Source organism: Neofelis nebulosa, chromosome 9, assembly GCF_028018385.1.
Source record: "Neofelis nebulosa isolate mNeoNeb1 chromosome 9, mNeoNeb1.pri, whole genome shotgun sequence".
Taxonomy (NCBI): Eukaryota; Metazoa; Chordata; class Mammalia; order Carnivora; family Felidae; genus Neofelis; species Neofelis nebulosa.
Window position 1 is genome coordinate 68,029,689 of NC_080790.1, and position 26,397 is coordinate 68,056,085.

At 39.4% G+C, this 26,397-nt stretch overlaps 1 protein-coding gene across 2 annotated transcripts in view; it reads right to left on the reverse strand.

Moving 5' to 3' along the window:
• The window catches only part of ACYP2 (acylphosphatase 2), a 282,564-nt gene that overhangs the window by 216,519 nt on the left and 39,648 nt on the right, over window positions 1-26,397 (reverse strand). The window lies entirely within an intron of this gene.

Genomic DNA, 26,397 nt, shown 5'->3' on the forward strand with positions numbered 1-26,397 from the left:
GCTCCCCAAACACAAGAAGGAGGAGTCTCACATGCTGAGCAACCAAAATAAAGAAGAAAAAAGAAAGAAAGAGCATGACAACCTATGACTTAGGATTTGGCCCTTGCCTCCCCCTCCAACATCATCTCACTCCGCCTTTCTCCCTATCTCCAGCTGTGCAGTCCTTTCTTCAAACACGTCCACTCCTGGGCTCTTCCCTTTGCCTACAGTGCTCCCTTCTCCATCGACAGCTCCACACCTCACTTTTGTGCAGGCTCATGGATCAGTCCAGGTGCTGCTAGGAAAAGGACACCACAAACACGGATGAGTTCAGTGAGGGCACTATTTACAGAGACACGGTCCTGTGAAAGGAAGCCAGCCTATGCCCTGCCCTAGCAAGAGCAAGAGGCCCTATCACTCCACACCTGAAGGAGAAAAGGATGGGGGGTTATTAGAACCCAGAAGGAATGGCTGTGCCCTTCAGCAAAGAAAGAAGTCAGTCTATACTGTCAGGGAGGGAGAATAAATATTCTGACCTCACTCTACTTCCACCCTCTAACCTCCGGCTGATGCCTCTAATTGGACAAACCCAACCTGAGACCAGAGGGACAAGTTGCCTGTTGATGGAGATTACAGAACTACCTCTTGGAGCACAGAGCATGACCAGAAAGATGGAAGGTACATCTGGAAAAAAATGCAGGGTGTTCAATGTCCTTTGTTTTAGGTTCCTTTCCTTAACAGTACTTACTCTATTTTTAAAGATATTACCAACTTATCTCTAATTTTAACTATATAACCATAAGTGGTTTCTAAATTTATTATTAACATTAAAAATTAGGACTAAACCACTGTTTCCCCAGGAACTAGCATAATGCCTGACATGTAGACAGGCCTCAAGAAATACTTCTTGAATTAATGAAAGTATCTTCAATATGGAATATTGTGCCTTCATCAGTCTAATTCTTGAGGCTTTCATAACTAGAATAGGGAAATCATGCCTTCCTACTTCCTTGTTAGCCAGGCTCTTTCCCAGTTTCTTCTTTGTTCACCTAGTAAAATGGCCTATAATTGTAAAATCTCTGAGATCCTGCCTAGACTGAACTAAAATTTATTTTTATTTTGACCAAACTTTCTCCCGCTATTTTTTCTAGGTAATTTATTGAGAGCTTATTCTATGGCATCTATTTAGAAAGCTACCTGCCTTTCTCAGGCTTCGTGATAAACAGAAAGTTTAAAGCACAATGCACAGCACACATTTCAGCTCAAACCTTTTGCCTTTGTGCTGTATTAAAATATGCCTTGAAACAGGGATAATGCCATATGATGAATAACATATGGTACATGACCATCCCTATTCATATATGGAAAATATGCTAATGATATCCTGTACAAGAAGTAAAAGTGGAACCAGATTTACTTTTCTTATATATGTTTATCTGGATTAAACGTCTGAAAATACTGATTTCTAATGCCACAGAGGAAGTTATTTGGAGACTGAGCAGAGATGGCTGGTGTGCAAGGCCAGTTACAAAATAATCCACTGGAGGGAGATAGGAGTAATCCATGATCTGGCTGGTCAGAGAAAAAGTAATGTTAAGGGCTAAGAAGAGATGTTTAGGGAACATCAAGAGAGGTTCCCCAGGTCAGAAGAACTCACACCTACTAGATGTGGGAAACAGACTCATCTTCCCCCAGATATTACTTTCACTAGCACATCATCTTGTTTTTACTGGCCAGAGCTTTATCAGGCCCAATGCCCGCCCTCTTTTTAAAAAAATTTTTTTAATGTTTCTTTTTATTTTTGAGAAAAAGAGAGAGAGACAGAGCACAAGCAGGGGAGGGGCAGAGAGAGAGGGAGACACTGAATCTGAAGCAGGCTCCAGGCTTCAAGGTGCCAGCACAGAGCCCGATGTAGGGCTTGAACCACAAACTGTGAGATCATGACCTGAGCTGAAGTCTGACACTTAACTGACTGAACCACCCAGGTGCCCTCAATGCCCTCTTTGTGTAACAAACATTTAATAATGCCTCCTCTGCTAGCCTGAAATGAAATTCATAGATAATATAATTTACACAAAACATTTTTAAAACCAGTGTAGGGGCGCCTGGGTGGCGCAGTCGGTTAAGCGTCCGACTTCAGCCAGGTCACGATCTCGCGCTCCGTGAGTTCGAGCCCCGCGTCAGGCTCTGGGCTGACGGCTCGGAGCCTGGAGCCTGTTTCCGATTCTGTGTCTCCCTCTCTCTCTGCCCCTCCCCCGTTCATGCTCTGTCTCTCTGTCCCAAAAATAAATAAAAAACGTTGAAAAAAAAAATTTTTTTAAACCAGTGTTAATGACCTAATTATAAAATAAAAGATAAATAAAGTACACTTACAATAAAATAATGTATAACTCAGAATGTAAATTCTTAGGCACTCAGATTCTGCCTATGGGTAGACTCATTGTGAACGCAACAACCACAAATGCATATCATGTTGTACTGGAGACTCAAACACCATGAACAGTGTTATTGTCAGAGACACGCATTTTCAAAATAGTGAGTACCTCTTGCATTCCCCAGAAAACAGTGTGCAATCTTTTCTTGTACGTACATAATATGTACATTCCAGGACAATTCCACGATCTTAAAAATATGTAAAAACTACATAAAACTTCATATAAAATGGTGTTGGGTTCTAGGCAAAGAAAATTGTAAGTTTTACACCTACATGAAAGTCCTGTAGGATGTTCAAAAGTCTCTTTCAATTCAAAAAACACATTTTTTGATGTATGGGTTTGTCTTGTACATTACAGAACATCTCTGGCCCCAGCCCACTAAATGCCAGCACATCCTCCAATCATTTTAACAGGCCAAAACAGGTCAACAAATTTTCAAGATGTCCCAAGGGTGTATAGTGTCTCCTCTATTGAGAACTGGAGGACTCAGTAATCAGTTTTCTGACTATGATAGAATCACTGTGATGCTATCAGTATGTGACATTCTAAACCTTCCTTTGGCTGGTACAATTCTTTCCAGCAGGCCCAGAAACAATATCCTTCTACCTTAAGAAGAAGGAAAAAAAAAAAAAAAAAAGCTTATGAGAAGGATACTGGAGCAGGTCACTCAATTGGAGAAGGAGCTGAACAAGAAAGCCTCAGTGTATCACTTAGGATTAAGTTCCACTAAACATGATAGAAAACAGTGGCTTAATGAAAACAGAATTTTAATTCTCTCTCACATAACCTGAGCCTGAAGGCAAAATGTCCAGAATTTGTATAGCAGCCCTGCTATATACCATGAAGTTCCCTGGAACCCAGGCTCATTGGACCATTCTTAACATGAGTCCCTTGTCCTCATAGTCCAAGATGATAGCAGACCACAAGAAAGGATAAAGAACCAGGAAAATCCCAATTATCTCCTTAGGAAGGTTCTCAGAAGCTTCCACAAGACAATTCTACTTATACTTTATTGCCCAAAACTTAGTCACAGGGCCATGCCTAGCTTTAGGAAGGCTGAAAGGTATTTATTCTGGGCATTCATAAGACTAGCTGAAAATTCTATTACTAAAGAAGAGAAAAGAACAGATATTGGATGACAAAGTAACAATCAGTACCCTGCTTGCAGGGGGAAGCAATCAAGGCAGCTCTGGGGTTCCAGCTGACAGCATTGTATGTGCATATTCAATGTTGGCAGCAGCAGAGATTTATGACCATGTTGCACTGTAATCCAGGGGTGTTCTTGGCTGTTTAGCTTTCCTTGATGTGGTGGGCTGAATAATGGCTCCTGAAAATCTACCTCGTATTCCCTGGAAACTGTGAATACATTACCTTACATGGTAGAAGGAACTTTGAAGATGTAATCAAATCAAGGTTCTTGAGATGCGGAGATTATCCAGGACTATCTGAATGGGTGTACTGTAATCACAAGAGTATAGAAAGGAGGCAGGAGATCAGAGAGAAAAAATGTGTCAACAAAACCAGGAGACTGTAGGCAAACAAGGAGGGAGCAGCCTCTAGAAGCTGAAAAGAGGTAAGGAAACAGATTTTTCCCTGAAGCCTCCAGAAGGAGCAGATCTTGATTTTACACTTCTGACATCCAGAACTATAATAAAATAAATGTGTGTTGTTTTAAACTACTACATTTGTAGTAATTTGTTACAGCAACAGTGGTAAACTAATACACTGGTAACTGATTATTTTCCAAACCTGATTCTAAAACCATCTCATAAAATTTCATGAATCACCTAGTTTACTGCTATCAAATCCCTTTCTTACTGAGGCAGAGCTAGTTTCCAGGCTAGCACAATCATGTGCCATCCCTCCAGGGGTTACCCATAAAATAAAATAAAATTAAATTAATTAAATTAAATTAAATTAAAACTCAGCACCATCAGCAATATTTGGTCTCTATTTACCCCTGCTAAGGAGTCATGTTCTCATGATAGTAAAACCAATTTTCCAGATTAGATCACATGCCCATTCCTGTGGCCAGGGGCTGAGGTCCTGTGACTGGCAGCCCCACCAGAATCACATGGATTAGAGAAAGGGCAGTTTGCTGAAAGTAATAAAGCAAGTATTTTTACCAGGGGAGGGAAGAAAATAATGCTGGCCAATCAAAACCAACACATTTTTATTAATTTAATATTTCACAGACACAAAAGACATCTCCATATCCATGAGCCAGATTGTCAACATCAAAAACCAGTAAGGGACTTCCAATTAAATATGGCAGATAAACTAGATGTGTTTGTCTCCTTTTTTTAATTTTGGAAATCCCACCAAAAAAAAGGTACAAACCTCAGGGGCAGATAGGAAATGAACATCAGCAGAGGAAAAACAACACATTTTTGAAAGCTAGGAAACAGATGGAAGAATGGTAACAGATATTGCCGAGCAAAAGAAGCTAAACCCTAAATAAGCAAAGAGGTGGATACCAAGAAGCAGGCAGCCAATTTGCCCTGCAGACATTCAGAAAGGTTAAGGACTTAGAAACATGAGTATTTCCTGTGCATAAAAAGAAGCATTTCATGTCTCATTATTAAATATGTGGATAGAGAATTTAATAAAATTCTGTCTTGTAACTAAAATATATTTGAACAAATAAATTAGTATACCCAACTTACCTCTGGAGAATATTGTTAGATTATTAAAATATAAGTAGATAACCAATGACTACAAGATATTTGAGGAAAACCTCCAACATCAACAATAAAGCCCAGAGGCAACAAAGATAACACAAAGAACAAAACAAATCTTTATTAAAAATTATAATTGAGGGGCGCCTGGGTGGCGCAGTCGGTTGAGCGTCCGACTTCAGCCAGGTCACGATCTCACACTCCGTGAGTTCAAGCCCCGCGTCAGGTTTTGGGCTGATGGCTCAGAGCCTGGAGCCTGTTTCCGATTCTGTGTCTCCCTCTCTCTCTGCCCCTCCCCCGTTCATGCTCTGTCTCTCTCTGTCCCAAAAATTAAAAAAAAAAAAAAAAAAAAATTATAATTGATATCATCAGAGAGATAAAAGGTATTATATTCATTAAACAAGAGGAGGACAGTTGTTTTAAAACAGGAATAATCAGAACAAGAAAAATAAAATTAAATGGAAATTAATGGAAATTAAAAATATGGTCTTGAAATAAAAACAGTCAAAAGAAGTGTTAGAAGATAAAAGCAAAGAAATCTAGAAAAGTAAATCAAAAGATAAAAAAGATGGACAATAGGAGGGGAAAAATAAGATGCTTAAAGGATCTTTCCAGAAAGTCCAACATCAGATTGATAGGATTTTTGGAAAGAGAAAATGGGGGAAAAAACTGATGGGAAAAAATCATTAAATAAATCAAATAAGAAAATATCCCAGAGCTGAAAAACATGAAATTTAGCCATGCAATTTCAGATAAAAAGTCCACTAACTACCCAGCCCAATGAATAAAAAAAGACTTACATCCAATTACAGAATAAAATTTCAGGATGCTAGGAATACATTTAATGGAGCACCTGAGTGGCTAGTCAGTTAAGCATCTGACTTCAGCTCAGGGCATGATCTTGCAGTTTGTGAGATCGAGGCCCACATCAGGCTCGGCATTGATCTAGCAAAGCCTGCTTGGGGTTCTCTTGCTCCCTTTCTCTCTGCCCCTCCCCCACTCTCTGTCTCACTCTCTAAATAAATAAATAAATAAATAAATAAATAAATAAATTAACTTTAAAAAAGTTAAAACTTCTAGAGGGTTGGGGGAGGGGGTAATCACAGAAAAAGGATCAGGAATCAGAATAGGCATCAAACTTCTTGACAACAATGGAGCTCAGAAAACAACAAGGGGATTCGTCTCCAGTTCTGAGAGGAAGTTATTTTCATCCTAGAATTCTATTCCTATGCTTAAGTAACAATCAACTATGAGGGTAAATATCCAAAGATGCCCATGCACTCTTTCTTAGGAAGCTATTGAAGGATGGGTCCCAGCAAAATGAGGGACCTGACCAAAAAATATATATACATATATGGAAGCTAGGAAACATAGAATGTCACACATAAAACTAGTAAAGATGGTCAGTTCTGGGATGACAATCCAGGCATCAACCAGTCCAGATAAGAGCAAAAGGACAGAAATAATCGATAGATTATCTGAAATGTTAAATGTAGTATTGATAAGCATCTGAAAACCTAATGAAACATTTGGTAAGATTGACAGAAAACTGATAAAATGAAAAACCAGCCAATTCTTAACTCTAAAGAAAAGTTGTACAATGAAGGAAAAGTAGTCAAATATACTTACTTGGCTTACCAATGACCAACACTTAACATAATAATGTAAATATTAAATATTGAATTAGCTAGACATTAGATTAGATGATATTAAGAGGATAGGGGAAGGGAAGTATGTGTGTGGAGTTAATAGACAAAGCCTAAAATTTATAAACCAAGAAATAGCAGTATAGCTATAGGCATAATATAATCAGGAAAACTGCCAAAGAATTCAAAGCCTCAGCTGTGGAGAGGGAGAAAGCACTGCTTTTTTTTTTTTTTTTTTTAAATATATATAAGCTTTGTAGTATTATTTAATATTTTGTCTAAACTTTATTTTAAAAAATTTATACTGCGGCCACCTGGAAGCCTCAGTTGTTGGAACATGCAACTTTTGATCTCGGGGTTGTGAGTTCAAGCCCCATGTTGGATTTAGATATTATTTTAAAATAAAATCTAAAAACATAAAAAATAAAATAAAATCTTAAAAAAAATTTTATACTGTATCCCTCCAAAGAAAAGAACCAATGAGAATAAATCCACAGATTATTCATGTGTTAGCTTGTATTGGGCATTAATGCCAACACCCTGTCTGGTTCAAATTCTCTTCAGATTTCAACATTTGCTGAATTTAGAAAAAGCTCATTGCTCCATATGCCCTGTCTCCTTCAAAGATCAGTATTTGAATTTCTAAAGAATTACTCACAGTGGGTAAAACGTTCTCTCTTATTTCCTGTATGTGATCAGTGAATATCCCAAAGCATGCTGTATTTTATAACATTTGTTTTCTGAATATTCATTTATTCTCCATATTAACAACTACCCTCTGTTTGGCATTTGATAACCAAATGAAAAGCCTCTCTTGCTCTGCTCTGCCTTGACTTGGCTCTCCCTCAGTCCCCTCAAAGACTTTGACTCCATTATGTCATTCAGGGCCTTTTCTGCTCTCTCTCTCTCTCTCTCTCTCTTTTTTTTTTTTAGTCTCTGTGCTGACAGCAGAGATCCTGATGTGGGGCACCAACTCACAAACCACGAGATCATGACCTGAGCCAAAGTTGGACATTTAACCAAGTGAGACACTCAGGAGGTGCTCCCCTAACTCCTAATTTATGTAAGTAATTCCTATGTTTCACCTTCTAAATTGCCAAAGTGTTCCATAAATAACAGTATTGTCTATATTTTTGCAAACAACAAATACATATGCATTACAGTAAAGAAGTTTATAAATTCAGAACCTATTAACAATCTAGAGTAAATATACTTTTAGCATAATAAAATGTACTTTCCTGATAGAACAAAATCTTTCAGTGACTGTGTAACAGTAAACAATGATCTCACAATTGAATTAATCAAACATAGGTTTAATATTCATTTCTTTTTTAAAAAACAATATTCATGGGGCACCTGGGTGGCTCAGTTGGTTAAGTATCCAATTTCAGCTCAGGTCATGATCTCGTGGTTCACAAGTTCAAGCCCTGCGTGTGGCTCTGTGCTGAAAGCTCAGAGCCTGGAGTCTGCTTCAGATTCTGTGTCTGCCTCTCTCTGCCCCTCCCCTACTCTCTATCTCTCTCTCCCCAAAATAAATAAACATTAAATTTTTTTTAATAAAAAAATATTCATTTCTATATATGGGCATTTTCTCCTCAAAGTGTTTCTGACAGGTTCTGCCATACTGAGAATAACTTATATACCAAAGCCTCTGAGAAACTGGAAAGGGACATATTCAATAAAATTCAGTATTTACGTTAAAGACTCCCTTTAGCTAATTAGTGATTTTAGGAAAGCATTAGAGGGGCAAATAAAATGTTCTCCATCCATGATTCTTCATTCATGATTATGACTCAGTCAAAAATAAACTCTGGTACTTGTATGGATTTCTAGCTGGGAAAAAAATGAGATGCATAGCTGGAAAACAAAATGTGAAAACAGTAAGAAAAATTTCATAACTGGGCACCTGGTGACTCAGTTGGCTAAGTGGCTGACCTACCTTGGCTCAGGTCATGATCTCGTGGGTTCGTGAGTTCCAGTCCCTCATTGGGCTGTGTGCTGACAGCTTGGAACCTGGAACCTGCTTCGGATCCTGTGTCTCCCTTTCTCTCTGCCCCTCCCCCACTCTGTCTCTCTTTTGTTTCTCAAAAATAAATAAACGTTAAAAAAATTATTTTTAAATCCATCACCAGGAAACCCCAAGGGGCTAGTCAGTGTACTTTATGGTTCAAGTCGAAATGCATATATCCTTCCCAGGCACCCATATACTTGGGGGTGGGGGAACACACTAGAAACCTATTTTGCCTGACTTGGATAATAGCTGTCATTTCCATTTAATTTTAATTCAATTTAAAATTAATTTTAATTTAATTTTAAGGGTGATTTTGGTAAAGTACTTGTCATACACCATTCTCTTGTTTTCTTTTTTTTAATGTTTATTTATTTTTGACAGAGAGAGAGAGAAAGAGCAAGCACAAATGAGGGGGAGGCAGAGAGGGAAGGAGACACAGAACCCTAAGCAGGCTCCAGGCTCCAAGCTGTCAGCACAGAGCCTAATGTAGGCTCATGAACCATGAGATCATGATCTGAGCCCAAGTCAGACACTTAACCGACTGAGCCATGCAGGCTCCCTTGTTTTCTTAATGCAGGAATCAACAGATGATAGAGCAGAATAGACCAGATAAGCAGAAATGCTTTTTGGGAAAAAGAATACATAACTTGAAATCAGAAACTGTCCCAGAAAATCCAGAACATGTCACTGAAATATGCACCATTATAAACACAGGGAAAGACACCATTTAGTCAAAGAATACAAGGTTCCATTTAAAGCTCATTTAGCCATCCAGAATTCAACTTCATTTTCTAGGCAAAAAAAAATTTTTTAAGAGAAATAGAAATGTATGTAGTGCAGGTAATTATGCTTCTATTATCCGCAACAAACATGTGCTCTTGCTAATAGATACAGTCTAACCTAAATTTGTCTACTGATGTCGACAAACCTGTGGAAAGAATGTATGCTTTTTTTTTCAATTGTATCCTTGACCATGGACAAAGAAGTCAGAAGCATTGCCTGTGTTACCAGGCCATGAGTGGTGATGTCCTCTAAGTTGCCTATCAGATCAACAGAAGACTAGTTCCACCAGCAGCTTGCCTGGTTCCACTCTCTAATTAAATACACTATTTCTTTTCAAAGCAGGGCCTCATTCTATGGTCAGGCTCCTGAAAGAGGGCCAGCTCTTTTCCCTGTTCCCTGAAGAACTTTCTCAGATGAATACCTCTCTTGAAGTCAGTTGCATTAATCCAAAAAGAGTACACATTTTGGAATCAGAGGGATCTGAATTCAGATTATTTGCTTAACTTCTCTGGACCTCTGTTCCTATATATATAAAATGACAGAAATAAGAATATCTACACTTTACATATGGGGGTACTATACCTGAGGGTACTATATCTACATTAAAAGCCTGTGTGTTTATCACAAGACATGTTATAAAATCATATTTAATTTTAGTTTGTGCCCACTCTTTTTCTACTTGACTTCAGAATTAGACTCATGTCTGGAACACTTAAAAGCTCTTGCTCTCTCCACCAGACTAGACCTCTGGGTGCATATAATTTGTTGAACAACAGATATGCTTAACATATCTTGGGCTATTATGTAATATATGTAGAAAAAGAATGGCTAGAAGAATAGGTTTTGGAGTCAGATAGACCTGAGTTCAAATTCAGCCTCCACCAGAACGATAAATGTATGTCCTTGGAGAGGTCAGTTAATCTCCCTGAGCCTCTATTTTTCTTTTATAAAATAGAATAGTACATTTTCAACCTACCTAGCAAATATTTTTGAGGTATTGAAATTGGATAATATATATCAAAATTCTTTATAAACAATAGAATGTTCTGCAAAACAATAGAATGTGATTGCTTTATTATCCTCATTGTTGTTATAAATAATACTTAATTTTTACTATTTCTGACAGATGATTTAGAAAAAAGAAATTATCTCATTCAAGAAAAGCTAGTTATTGCATAGTCAGCTCTTTCCTATACTGAAGAAAAGATAAATTTAATAAATATTTAAGTAAAGAATACTAGTCCAAGAGTTAGAATACAGCCTCTAGTCTACATGCAAACACTGACAATTTCTTGGACAAATCTTCCCAATTTATTTAGCTTGGTTTTCTTATCTCAAAATAATTCCTACCTCACTATGAGGACAAATATAGAAAAACAATGGGAGAGATGCCAAATCCTTTAAACAAGCCTCCTGTATTCAGATGAGTTTTTTGTTCCTTCCTTCTTTAGGTAAGTGGTTGTGAGCTATCGTCTGACCTTGGTTATACACCTTGTTTTATGAGCAAGACTGCTATCTTATACAATCATCAGAGATTTATAGATGTGGTCCAGTTAACCAAGGAGATGTTTAAGGAATACTGGAGGATCTCAGCTTCACTCTTTAACTAGAGCATGGTTAACAAATACTGGTATGTTAGAAAGACTGTTGAGGGGCGCCTGGCTGGCTCAGTTGGTTAAGCATCCAACTCTTGATTTCGGCTCAGGTCATGATCTCACGGCAGTGAGATGGAACCCTGCGTTGGGCTCTGTACTGGCAGCTCAGAGCCTGCTTGAGATTCTCTCTCTCCCACTCTCTCTCTCTGCCCCTCCCCCCTACCACACACGTGGATGTTCTCTAAATAAACAAATAAACAAACAAACATTGAAACAAAAGAAGACTGGGACACCTAGGTGGCTCAGGCGGTTAAGGGTCCTACTTTGGCTCAGGTCACATTCTCAAGATTAGTGGGTTCCAGTTCCATGACAGACTCTGTGCTGACAGCTCAGAGCCTGAAGCCTGCTTCAATTCTGTGTCTCCCTCCCTCTGACTATCCCCCATTCGTGCTCTCTCTCTCTCTCTCTCTCTCTCTCTCTCTCTCTCTCTCTCTCAAGAATAAACATTTAAAGAAGAAGAAGAAGAAGACTATTCAAACCACAACCAGGTAGAAATCTAAAAACTATGCAGAATAAGAGAAACAGAACATTCAAGAAATCTAAGATTAGTCAGAATCTCAGCAGAATCTCATAAGAACTTCAAACTTCCTTTTCAGACCCAGGAAATTTTCTTTAAAAGAAAAAGTTAGATGGGGAACTTGGCTGGTGAGGTTGATAGAGCATGCAATTCTTAATCTCAGGATCATGAGTTCGAGCCCTATGTGGAGACTACTTAAAACTTAAAAAAATATATTAAAAGAAAAAGTTAAAAATGCATTATTGGCAAGAATCAGAAAGAAGCAAAGGAAGAATCTTCCCCCTTTTTTTCTGTATTAAAACATGTCTCACTTAGAAACTATGTGGCTATTATGCCATTTTTAAGTGGGAAGCTCAATGAAAAAAAGCTGTATTTTACATCTCAGTACAAGTAATACTGTTTCCAGAGTAACTCCTCTGACTTCACTATAGGCAGATGTCTGAGAAACGTTTTGAACCTTTACCAGCTCCAGGTTATGACATGTACTCAGCAGCTGTCCCTTCATCATACAGGAAACTCCCCTTTCTCAGAACTCTACCTGAGCTACAAGCCAGCACCTAGGGCCTGGGGTCTGAGTTACTGTTAGGGCTTCTCTACCGACTAGATCCTCTACCCAGAGCCTGGGCCAGTATTATCATCAAGTTTCCTGACAGTAAATCGCTTTCTTCTCTTTCTTGAAATGAGATTTAACAAAAGACCAAGAACACCTGTGCCCTCTCCCAATGAAAATAGATTTTAATTAGTCACAGCCAAATCAAGAGCAGAAACCACAGAGTAATTTAAATAGGGGAAGTTTAATATAAAGAATTACTGAGCAATGATAGGAGGGTAACTATTAAGATGGAATGAGAGCTGTGAGGGGAAATGAAGAACTAAAGGAAAGAACCAAAAAGAGAGAAGTGTGGGGGCGCCTGGGTGGCTCAGTCGGTTAAATGTCCAACTCTTGGTTTTTGGCTCAGGTCATGATTTTGCTGTTCGTGGGTTCAAGCCCTATGTTGGGCTCTGTGCTGTCAGTGCAGAGCCTACTTGGGATTCTCTCTGTCCATCTCTCTCTCTGCCCCTCCTGTGCGCTCTCTCTCTCTCTCTCTCTCAAAATTAAGTAAATATACACTTAAAAAACACAAGAAAACAAGAAAAACTTGAAGGAGGTCAAACTTCAAAGCTCATTAAAGAAGGTGTGATCACAGCCCACTTGATGGCAGAGAATTTGCCTAGGCCAGGGATGGCCCAGAGAGGTGCCAGGAAAGCAGAAACAACCCTCTGGACACAGGTCAGCCAGAGCTGGTGGGCAGGCTGGGCATGCAGAGGGAAACAGGTAGAGAGAGAGGCAGAGTACAGAGGGTCACTGCAGGTGTGAGTCCTGGAATGCATGGTGTCCATGGCAGGACAGTCATGGGACACAGGTGAGGTAAAGCTAATGGGGAATGAGGGAGACATGCAAAGAGTGAGATGAGCTTCCACTGTGGGCAATGCTGGGGTTGGGACCTGCAGAGGCTTCCACCTCTGCATAGAGTTTGAACCAGAGTAGTTCTGAGCCACTGAATAGGACAAGGCTGAACATCCAGTTCATTAGACAGCCATCCTGATGGGGCCCCGGCATACCCATGCAGAGCAGCGACCCCAGCTGAGTTGAAAGCTGTGCTGTCTGCTGCTTCCAGCCATACTGCTGCTGTTTAAGACAAGAGCTGAAGAAGTCACATAGCAAAAGTTACACCCTACACGCACTTAGCACTGGACCGAGCAGTGAAAAAGGAAGCATCCTCTCAATAAGCCTAAGAAGCCATCAGAACCAAGAAGAAAAACCTTGTTCTCCTTCAGTGTCTCTCTCTCCAGCACCCTCTACCGATAAAACATTGTGACAGCTGCCAAAGGAAAAAATATTTAAAGGGCCCAGACCCATTTTAATGGATTAGTCCATGAAGGGAACCGAGAAGCAATAAATGGATAATCAGCACGTTCTCTTGCTGAAGACCTCCAGTCTTCAGATGCCCAAGTTAATTACTCTATCTGATGTCAGATAATTACTGTATCTGACAGTCAGATGCCCAAGCTAATTACCCTATCTGCTGTCACCTAGAATTTATCTTGTCCCCGTGTGCCACCTGCTTCCATCAGCTTCCCAATAACTCTCATCTCACCCATCCCTATGGGCACTTAACAGGGGATCTCTCAGAAATAGCTCTACTGTCTCATAATTGTGAACTAGTGGAGCCCTCTGGAACCAGTGGAAGATACAGTATTGCATAGCTCCTTAAAGGAATCTGATAGCACATTCAAAAGTTGAATTAGAGGGGTGCCTGGGTGGCTCAGTCAGTTAAGCATCTGACTTCGGTTCAGGTCATAATCTTGTGGTTTGTGGGTTTTAGCCCCACATCAGGCTATGTGCTGACAGCTCAGAGACTGGAGCCTGCTTCAGATTCTGTGTGTCCCTCTCTCTCTGCCTCTCCCTCACTCATGCTCTGTCTCTCAAAAATAATAAACGTTGAAAAAAAGTTGAATTAGAAATTAGACTATTTTAACTATGAATAGCAATTGTAAATAATGTGATTTTCATGGTCTACAAATTGTTTTAAGTTTCTTTGAAACATTTTTGAAGATGAGGAAGAAAACTTTTCATATTAACACAATAAAATCATTCTACTATTTAAAAAAGAAACTAGGCAATTTTTAGAGTTATAGGATTGTTCTACAGGGCACTGGGGTAGTATACACATAATTGCATTTTTCAAAACACATAGAGCTATATATTACAAAGAAGGAACTTTAATGTATGCAAATTTTTTTTTTTCTTTTCATCGTTTTTTTTTTTGTTTTTTTTTTTTATTTTTTGGGACAGAGAGAGACAGAGCATGAACGGGGGAGGGGCAGAGAGAGAGGGAGACACAGAATCGGAAACAGGCTCCAGGCTCCGAGCCATCAGCCCAGAGCCTGACGCGGGGCTCGAACTCACGGACCGCGAGATCGTGACCTGGCTGAAGTCGGACGCTTAACCGACTGCGCCACCCAGGCGCCCCTAATGTATGCAAATTTTTAAAAAATCAGCTGGGATATTAGAAGATCCTAGAATGGAATGCAGAATGTGAAAAATGAATCTAACTATATGCATGACATAACCTTTCTGAAAGGGGTGGGGAAGGAGCTGACCTAAAATAACTGGAAAGTGGTATCATGACTGGAAACAATAAAGCTAAAGATAAAACATAAAGGTAAAAAGAATTGTATATAAATACTGTAGTCTAAAAATTGGTTTCTTACAGGGATACAGGTTAATAATTCTAAAAGTACCTCACATCTATACTAGGGCGGGAAAAAACAATTTTAAAAAATTGATAATAGGAGGCAGGTTCTTCACAGGTAAAGGAAAAAGTTACAAATAAACAAGGGGAGAAGCTAGAATAAATACTGTAATACCAACTTAGAGCTGCAGACATCAGTACGAGCTCATGTTTCATTTAACATACAATGGATAGAGGGTAGATAGGTATAGATATGTGTATATACATAGGAATACATGCATACATTCCCTCACTGTGTCCACTGAGAAAGACTAAAAGCAGGGTCTTCCTTTCCCACCAACAGCAATGAGCACACCTGTGTCCAGATCTTGGTTTCTTTCTTTCTTTTTTTTTTTTTAACTTTTTTTTTTTTTAACGTTTATTTATTTTTGAGACAGAGAGAGACAGAGCATGAACGGGGGAGGGTCAGAGAGAGGGAGACACAGAATCTGAAACAGGCTCCACGCTCTGAGCTGTCAGCACAGAGCCCGACGCGGGGCTTGAACTCACGGACCGCGAGATCATGACCTGAGCCGAAGTCGGACGCTTAACCGACTGAGCCACCCAGGCACCCTCAGATCTTGGTTTCTAAAAACCATTCTCCAGTAGAAGGAACCAGAGCTACTTGGAGAGATGGCGGATTCTAGGGCTCAGGCAAGGAAAATACAAGATGAGCTTGGAGAAAATTAAGTATAGTGCCAGAAAGTGAGGAAGCGCTCAAATAACAAAAGTGACACATGAGCCATTCTGAAAGAGCTCCTAAAAGCCAAAGCTGGAAAATTTTGAACAAGAGTATGATTTGGAGTTGTGAAGATGAATTTTTAAAAAATATATATTATTACAAGAGTGGAAAGTGGCTGTTTCTTGGGGAGTAAGAAGCAGGAGAAAGGCAGAAACTGTTGTTTTTTGTCAAATGCCTTGGAAGATAATTTGATGCTTTAAAACACGTCCATATTGGCTTATATAGCTTTGAAAGGAAAAAAAACACACATAAAAAATAAGAAGAATGTGGGGCTAACAAAGGAGGATTTTGACAAGAGAGGGTTTGTTCAGTTGGTTGGTTTGGTTTCTCTGCTTTATTAAAATGAAAGACAGTAGTTTATGTGTGGATAGAAAACCAATAGAGGGAAAGAATAAAACTATGGGGATAAAAAGAAACAATTTAGGAGCACCTGGGAGGCTCAGTCAGTTAAGTGTCCGGCTCTTGGTTTCAGCTCAAGTCATGATCTCCCAGGTTTATGAACATTGGGCTCTGTGCTAACAGCAGGGAGCCTGCTTGGGATTCTCTCTCCCTCTCTCTCCACCCCTCCCTTTCTCGAATGTGAATGTTCTTTCTCTCTCTCAAAATAAATAAATAAAGTTAGGGGGGAAAAATGTATAAAGGCAAATATCTGAGGAGGCAAGGCAATCTTGTAATTTGTTGGGAAGATTTACAAAGGACCAAGGACAGCACTAAATTCACTATTTCTAACCTACCTCAGGACAGAGGTCAACCCATCTGTAATCTCCAAAAACCTCTGTCCTGGTCCCCTCTTGTTTCTTGAGCCCTGAGTTGCACCCACCCTTGCCTGGTGTGGGGTGCTCTCTCATAAATTGCAAAGGTGCACTCAACTGTCAATTTCAAGTCTGTCACTTCCTTTTCTAAGTGTCAATTTACAAGTGGCAACGATTTGGCAGATTTAGGCACTGAAGTCCCCTAAATAAACACAATACATGTGAATGTACTTAACGCCACTGAAACTATACACTTAAAAGTGGTTGTGACTGGGGGGCCCTGGCTGGCTCATTTGGTAGATTATGCGACTCTTGATCTCAGGGTTGTGAGTTTGAACCCCATATTGGCTGTGGAGATTACTTAAATAAATATTTTTTAAAAATGGCTGTGATGGTAAATTTTATGTTATATAGTTCTACTATAATAAAAACATTTTTTTAAGTAGTATACAAAATTAGGGAGAGTCATCTCCAAATCCATAATGCTGCATTTATCAGATTATGTTGAATGATGTAGTAAAGCCCAAAGTTAAAATGTTTAGAAAGTGATGGGAGAGCAATTTTACCTTCACATGTAACCATGGAACTAGCCTTGGTTGGGAGAAAGAATTCACTTCCCATATCACATGGGCAATTTTGTCTTCCTAGCAACTGGAGAGTTTTCTTTCAGAATTATGACTCAACTCTTTGGAGGAAAGTTCCTTATCACAATATGGTAGCCGAGGTATTTCCACTAACTGGAATACTCATGACATATATAATACATTAAAACCTTTTTAAAAAAAATCCATTTCACATTTAAAAAATTTGTTCTAAACTTCAGAAATAATTTTAAAAGGGCACATACTGCCAAAGACTACTTTTAATTATAGTAATAAGCAAGGAATTAATAGGGGGTATTCAGTCAAATGGAAGAAAATGCTTCCACTTGGCCTTACTTCCACATTTCATTCCTCACTAAGCCCAAACTATATTCTAATACAATACAATCAATTTACTCATGACAAGGTAATAATTAATTTGTAGTCCTAGCAAAATGGGTCTGGTGATTTTTTTTTGACTTGCACCTCCTTTGGTTGAGAACATTGCATTAAATAACTGTATGGCAAATAAAATGACTTGGCAGGCCCACACAGCGAAGGAAGTATTTTCAATAGCAAGTTGCCTTTATATGGGCATATTTCTACATTCTAAAATAATGTCTCCATTATCTTGGTTAGAGTTAAACTCTTTAAATCTATAAGAAATATGTGATGAAGGAGTGTGTGTGATGATTCACAGATCTGAAATAACACCTACTCTCCTTTGATTCTGGCACAAAATGTGTCAGTGAAGCCTGCAATTAAGAAAATTATCTTGGCCTGTCTTGCCACAGGGATGGTGACATCAATACACACACAACCAGAACACAAATGTGTTAGAAAGAATGAGTTTAGAAAACAATTCTACCCCAGCACTGCTTGGTGCCTTGGTGCCTTTGCAATGTCCTCCAGATCTTTGTCATTAATAATAACACTAATAATATCGACTGAATACTGTCATATTGCTTTTTTTTTTTTTTTGTCTTCACAACATATTGTTTCTTTTAGTCTTTCTTTAGTCTTCTGTTCATCTTCTACCTATTTAGGAGATGGTACCATTATGGCTCCTATTTTACAGATTAAGAGGTTGAATAAGTAGCCCAAGATCATAAAGCTAGCTACTGGTGGAGTTTGGATTTGAACCAAATCCTCTGAGAGAGATTTAGAGGTTCTCTCTCTTCACCAGAACTGGTTACATAATTTGAAGGGCCCAGTATAAAATGAAAATGTGGGGTCCCTGTTCAAAAATTGTTAATAATTTCAAAATGGTGACAGCAGGGCATCAAACCAAGTGTGGAGCCCTTGTAAACACAGGTTACATACCCATGAAGCTTGCCCTCCTCTTAACCATATCACTTTCCTCCATCATGTCCTTTGTCTCCATACCTCAGCCTAATTCACTACCTATTTGTTCCAAACCACAAGTCCATTGTAAGGGGTCTTGCAGAGATTCATGAGAGACACATATCCAGTCTGGAGACAAACAACACATGTTTCTCAGTCAATTCTTTTACTTGCTGAGATCTCACATTATGCTCAACAGCAGAAAATATCCCATAATTTTCTAAGTTTTGAAGATCAAGCCTTCTCTTTGGTTGGTCTCTAAAACCTCCCTTTTAGTCTGTTTCTGTCTTTAAAAAAGTCACTTTGCCATTTCCCACTGCAATTTTAAGCATATAACATCACGGTGTCATGCACTGCTTTTTCCCACTGTGATTATTTGCAGCTGCTTCAACCTAATGATGGGAAAAGGCCTCAGATCCTTATAATTGTAGGGTCCTGATTAATGAACACTTTACCTCTCTGGATCTTCTTTTGAAGATCTTTCCAAACCTTTCACTTGGCACCTTCATTCAAATGGAATGTCTGGAGCTTGGTGGATGGCATGTTTTCGTGTAAACCTTCTACTGTCCAGCACACATCCTGAGAACAAAGGAAGTCTGTTTGCAGTGTGTATGGAGGAACAGGGACATGCACTTTACATTTTCAGGAACAGCAGTGGGTTGTGTGTGTTTATCTAGGATGGGTAGAGTTTGGAGGTGGAAGGCTAGAAGACAGAGAAAGCATGATCTCCGCCCCTGGCAAACATATCCACCTAATTTGATGTCTAACCCCAGACTCTCCCATCCTCACATAACTTCACTATGATTTCCTTTTCCACAAGAAATCTTGGCTGTTCCTATCTTTAATTTCTTTCTAATATGGGGTAAGGCAGATGGAAGCAGCCCCCAACTGAGATTCTTCATACTTTAAGATTTAAATGTGGGCTCCTGAGATTGATGCCTCCCTACCGCTTATGCCTAAGATTGGATGAGATTGTAGATAATTTGTGAATTTGCCATGGAAAAGATAAGGCACAATCAAATATCTAGAACAGTAGTTGTTAGGGTGCCTCAATGCCTCAGTCAGTTAAGCATCTGACTTCAGCTCAGGTCATGATCTCGTGTTTCTCTCTCTCTCCCTCTCACCCTGCTCCTCCCTCTCCCTGTCTCTCAAAGTAAATAAATAAACTCAAAAAAATAGAACGGTAGTTGTCAATCATAAAAGACCCCTATCCCTTTTTATAATGAAACACCTCCTTCACTGTCCTGAAATGAAATTCATCTGTGATACAACCTACCATCACACAGAAAAACCTTCTTAAAATTAACATAAATGTTCTATGTGCGACATAAAGAAGAAATAAAATTAGAGTTGGGGTCTATGTTCAAATAACTATAAATAGGTTTTTCACCCACATCATTGCCCTGAAGGACATGTGAAAGACAGGCAGGATAATCTCTTTGTTCTATGGAACTGTCCCACACATCTGTCAATCCTGGCTCCTAGCCACCAAATACCAGTTAGCATGCCTTCACATTCAATCAAAAATGTACCCATGATTCCCAGAACACCTCCTAAATGATGGGACTGTCCCTGTAGAGAACCACTGTTGTGACTAGAAGTGCCTGTGTATTGGGTTCCTTTGGATTCTCCCTTGGTTAGGATTTCCAGCTAACAGGGCAAGATATGCTTGCCATTCTCCCAGGCTAAGAGTTCTAGGGCTGGCAAGCCTGAATTTCGACCAACGTTGCATCTTCGACTTGTACACAACTATTTTTAGGCCACTAGTTTTAATATAGTGCACATACACGCTCAATAGTCACCAAGGTCTCTGACCATGTTGGGATGAGCACTGGGTGTTGTATGGAAACCAATCTGACAATAAATTTCATATTAAAAAAAAAAAAAGGAAATGTTCAAGCAACAACAACAAAGAGAAATGTTTAAATAATTGGTATAATACATATATCTTTTGAATAATTGTTTATAATAAAGAAATTGATATCAAAAAAAAAAGAATAACAAGGCTTTGGTCAGGGAGGGGCCATACTACGTATATAAAGTGAAGGAGAAAGAACATTTATTTTGTGCCATATTTAAAATCTAGGGAGAGGACAATGATGAGTTTGTCAATGTGGTAGGTTGCTAAGAAAGGCTGGTTGGACTTGTACCTTGGTTCTCTCTGACCCTGAGCTCAGATTAAAGGAAGCATTATAAACACTTTTTCCCTAGCCACAGACAGGTACTAATATTTGCCTCATTTCTGCCTGCTGGCTACAAAATTGGAGGCAAACAGGGACCCAAAGGAAATAAGAGTCCCCTCACCATCATGCCTCTTGATATACACTCCTAATGAGGATTCCAAACATTTTTCAGGCACTTATAAAGATGCTGAGTTCTGGCCAAAAAGAAAAAGGAAAAACAAAACAAAACAAAACAAAACAAAAAAAACAACGTATGTTTGTGGAAACTTCTGTGAGTCACTCTCTAGCATTTACCAGAGGACAGTGTTTTGCTGCCAGAATAAACTAATATTTGAATAGAAGATGAATTCTAAACAATCTAAGGGAAAACTTAAGTAACAAAATCCCTCTTCACCATGACCTATGACATAATATTTGCCCCTCTTCAATTATTCTCATCCAACGTGTTTACTAACTTAACCCCATGCCTGGTTTCTGGACTGTACAGTTCTTACGTGGGCCATTAAGAATCAAGTGTGTTAGGGGCGCCTGGGTGGCGCAGTCGGTTAAGCGTCCGACTTCAGCCAGGTCACGATCTCGCGGTCCGTGAGTTCGAGCCCCGCGTCAGGCTCTGGGCTGATGGCTCGGAGCCTGAAGCCTGTTTCCGATTCTGTGTCTCCCTCTCTCTCTGCCCCTCCCCCGTTCATGCTCTGTCTCTCTCTGTCCCAAAAATAAAATAAAAAACGTTGAAAAAAAAAATTTAAAAAAAAAAAAAAAGAATCAAGTGTGTTAGGGGCGCCTGGGTGACTCAGTCGGTTGAGCGTCTGACTCTTGATTTCAGCTCAGGTCATGATCTTTCGGGTCACGAGTTCGAGCCCTGTACCGGGCTGTGCATTGACAGTAGGAGCCTGCTTGGGACTCTCTCTCTCCCCATCTCTCCCACTTGAATGTGTGCACCCTCTCTCAAAATAAATAAATGAACTTAAAAGAAAAAAAAGATGGGCGCTTGCATGGCTCACTCGGTTGAACGTCCAACTTCAGCTCAGGTCATGATCTCACATCCGTGAGTTGGAGCCCCACGTCAGGCTCTGTGCTGACAGCTCAGAGCCTGGAGCCTGCTTTAGATTCTGTGTCTCCCTCTCTCTCTGCCTCTCCCCTGCTCATGCTTTGTCTCTCTCTGTCTCTCAAAATGAATAAACGTTTAAAAAAATTTTTTTAAAAATCACATATGATAAATCAATGCATAGAAGAGGAAAAACATTCCAAATGGGGACAGGCACCTGGGTGGCTCAGTCAGTTAAGCATCTGACTAATTTTGGCTCAGGTCATGATCTCAAGGCTGGTGAGATGGAGCCCCACTTCAGGCTTCTTCTGATTCTCTTTCTCCCTCTCTCTCTGCTCCTCCCCTGCTTGCAAGTGCTCTCTTTCTCTCTCTCTCTCAAAACAAATAAACTTAAAAAAAAATAAAAGCAAGAAAGAAATTATTTCTAAAAATGGGGAACAATTCATTCACGCATGCATGCATTCTTTTTTTTACTCAGATTAAATTCATTTATATTACATTACATGTGCCCTCAGCTCCCTTGACCCCTATGACACTTCGAGATCCTCACTTGATTAAACAATGACCCTTGGGGCTCCCGCATGGCTCAATCATTTGAGCGTCTGACTCTTGACTTTGGCTCAGGTCATGATCCCAGGGTCATGGGATTAAGCCCTGAGTCAGGCTCTGCACTTAGCATGGAGCCTGCTTAAGATTCTCTCTCTTCCTCTGCTCCTCGGTCCCTCTCCCCTGCTCACATGCTCTCTCTCTCTCTCAAAAACAAAAACAAAAAATAATGACCCTTATTAAAGGTACTGTTTCCCATAGTGCCTTCTGTGCATGCTAAATGTGGCTGGCAAAGAACCAAACTATGCTGAGAGATCCCACTTGAATTATGATCATAAATCTCAAATAGACCCTTAATGCTGCCAGCAATCAAACTGTTTCCCTAGTCCTTTTAGTCTCCCACTCACCCAGGATATATTTTATACCTTCTCTGTTCTGCAAACCTCACATACCCACTCACCGCCCATTTTCATTCCCTGTCGATGGCCTTGCTTTTGATTTCACTAAGAAAATAGAATGAATCAGAAGAGAGCCCCCACAAACACCCACTACCCGCATCAGTGCCACATCCTCGGTTTCTTTCCTATGGAAGTAAGCACTTTGTGCCCCTAGAAAAGGCCACTTTCTCTACTTGTACACTAGATACCACTTACTCTCACCTACTCAAGGAGATCACTCTAGTAATTATCTTCTCAATTCTTTCTTTTTACTGGATCTTTTCCATCAACTTACAGACATTATTTCTCCCACCTTTGAAAAACCTTCTCTTAACCCCAGCTTCTTCCTCCAGCTACTACTCTCATTTCTTTCTTCCTACAGGTTGTCTATATTCATCATCTCTAATATCTTCCCATTTTCTCTTAAACCTAATCCAATCAGATATTTATCCAATCTGCTTCAAACTGTCCTTATCAAGGTCACCTTGACTTCCCTATGGCTATATCCAATGGCCAAGTCTCCATCTTCACCTTAATTGATCAATGAGCAGAATATGATCACTCTCTCATTCTTGAGTCACTTTTCCACCTGGCTTTGGAAGCAGACTTAACCTAGTTTTCCTCTTATCTCCCTGGCAGTTCTTTCCAGTCTTCTTTGTTAGATTCTCTTCATCTTTTTGATATCCAAAACTTGAAGTATTCCAAGATCCAGTCCTTGGACCTCTTCCCCTTTCTATCTTCACTCACTTATTTGGTCTCATCCAGTCTCATGGCTTTAAATACCATTTATTGTAGCTGTGTCCAGCCTGCATTCCCTGAACTCCAGGCTCACATATCCAGCTGCCTCTTTAATATCTCCACTGGGATGATTAATAGACATCTCAAATTTAACAAGTCCAAAACTGAACTCATGATATCTTCCTGCCACCCTACCACAAAACGGTTTCTCTTCTACTCTTCCCCAGTTTCTCAAGCCAAAACCTTGAGGTTTTGATCCTTGATGCCTCTCTTTCTGTCACACTCCAGATCTGATCTGTCAGCTTAACCTTCAACATGTGTCCAGAATGTGGCCACTTCTCACTATTTCTACTACTACCACTGCTATCACTCACCTAAATTAGTTGCAGGAGCTTCCCAACTGTCTCCAGCTTCCATCTTTGACACTATTCAGACCCTACTCAGTGCAGAAGCCAGAGTGATACTGATAAAACACAAATCAAAGAGGGTCACTCCTCTGCTCAAAAACACTCCAATGATGTTTTTAGTAAAAGCTTAATTCCTAAAACTCCTTTAAAGTCCTACATGCTTTGTTTCCTGTTCATTCCCTCTCCAACTTCATCCCTTGCTTTTTCCTTCCTTGCCTGCCTCATTCAGGCAGCATTCTCCCCATCTTTTGCTGTTCCTTGGCCTTTCCAGGGACCCCCAGACCTTTGTATTCACTGTTCCTGGGATGTTCTTCCTTCAGACATGACTCGTTCATCTCCCTTCCTCAGATGTTACCTTCTCAGTGAGCCCTTCCCTGTTTACCCTCTGTGACTGTCCATTTATGTATCAACTTGACTAGATCCCAGGATGCCCAGGCGTTTGGTCACATGTTATTCCAGATGTATCTGTGAGGATGGTTCTGAATGAGATGAACATCTGAATCAGTAGATTGACTAAGCAGACTGGCCTACCAAATATGGAGGGGCCTCATCCTATTAATTAAAGACCTGAATAGAACAAAAAGGCTGGAGTAACAAGGAACTTTGCCTGCCTGACTGTGGAACTTGTCTTCTGCCCTTGGACTGGAACTTGCATCATCAGCTCTCCTGGTTCTCAGGCTTTCAGACTCAGGCTGGAACTATACTACTGGTCTGCTACATCTCCAGCTTTCCAACTGCAGATCTTGGAACTTCTCTGCCCCATAATCATGTGAGCCAATTCCTTATAATAAAATTATATATATAAATATATATATATTTATATAAGCATCTGACTAATTTTGGCTAGTCTGGCTAATTTTGGTATATATATATATATATACACACACAAATCATGACTCCCAGCCCTTCCACCATGTGAGGCCCCAGCTATGAACCAGGAAGTAGGCCCTCACCATCCCACCACCACCACTCTCCCCACTGAATCTTCAGACTCCTCATCTTAGACTTCCAGCCTCCAGAACTGTGAGAAATAAATCTCTATTGTTTATAAGCTAAAAATAAAACAAAATAAAATTGCAACCCCTAAGTACCTCCCTGTTTTATTTTTTTCCTGTAAAATTTATTGCCATCTACCAAAACATAGATTTATTTTACTTACCCTCCCCACTTTTTTTTTTTCTTATATCTACCAACCAGAATATGAGTTCCACAAGGGAAGGGTTTATGTCACTTTCATTCACTGCTGTATCCTAGCACCTAGAAGAGTACCTGAGATATATGGAGTATTGGATAACTATTTATTGAATGAATGAATGCCTAACTTATACAAAACATCAGCTTTAGGTAGTAGTGAAATAGAGATGAATAAAGTTAAATTACTTAATGTTATACTTCAGGTTCCTCATTTATAAAATGGGGGTAATAATATACCTCATGGGACAGTTATGGGAATGAAATGACTGAATATTTATGGAATGTTTGGAATAGTGCCCAGTATAGTATTAAAGTAAGTGCAATATTAAGTAAACTAAATTTTCATATATATTTATATCCCTGCCCTCAAGAAGCTTGCATATAACAGAAAGGACATCTACAAAAACTACAGAGTGTGCAATGGTAGCACAGAAGGTGGGAAGGGTCAATATACCCTTAGGGTCAAGGAAGCCTTCACAGAGAAAGTGATATTTAATATGAATCTTGGAGAATAAAGAGGTGTTTACTAGGTCAACAAGAAGGGCGTTCCAACCTGTGGACATAGAATAAATGTTTGAACCAGGTGGTTCAGAAGTAAGAATAAATCTGACCCCCCACCTTCCAGGAAGTAATGATCCAGGGTTGTCTCAATAAATCTAGCTTGTTTTTCCTACTTTATGCTTTAATTTGTCTTATGTAAGGGAAGGCACTGGAAACACTAAATATTAAGTTGTGGTCATTTCATTGTGTGGCAGAGAAAGTTTTGGAGATTATTACATCCTGGGGAAATGTTTGCCCCAATCTGCTTAATGTACTTGATGAAAAGAATCTGCTTAACTCTAAATCACCTTAATATTCTTGAAAGAATCTTCAGGTTTCTTACAGTAATTAATATGTCTATCATCTTATCTGCTGATAATGATCACAGGTAACCATTTTGCTTAAGTGTTACATTAGGATCATTTGTTTAAAAAGCACCCTGATTTCAATTTTACCATGTTTTATTCACTTATTTCATTAATTAACTAAAATTAGGCTGTATTTATTATTACAATGTCAGAGTATTATTAGTAATTATTTTAAAAATAAAACAACCTTAGTGTCTATTAAATTATCTCCCAAGAGACAAGATTACATCACATACCTTTGATAAAGTCCTTTTTAAAAGAAAAAGATTTTATTTTTGAGTAATCGCTACCCCCAACATGAGGCTCAAACCCACAACCTCAAGATCAAGAGTCATACACTCTGACTGAGCCAGCCAGGGATCCCTCTTTGATTAAGTCCTTTTAAGTGAATGATCTAGAAATCAGTGAAGAAGGACCTCTGGAAGGGCAAGGAAATGCATTTCCCTCTGAAGCCTCTAGGAAAAATACAGCATTGCTGACACTTCGATTCCAGCCCAGTAAGACTCATTGTGGATTCCTGACCTCCAGAACTGCAAGAGAACAA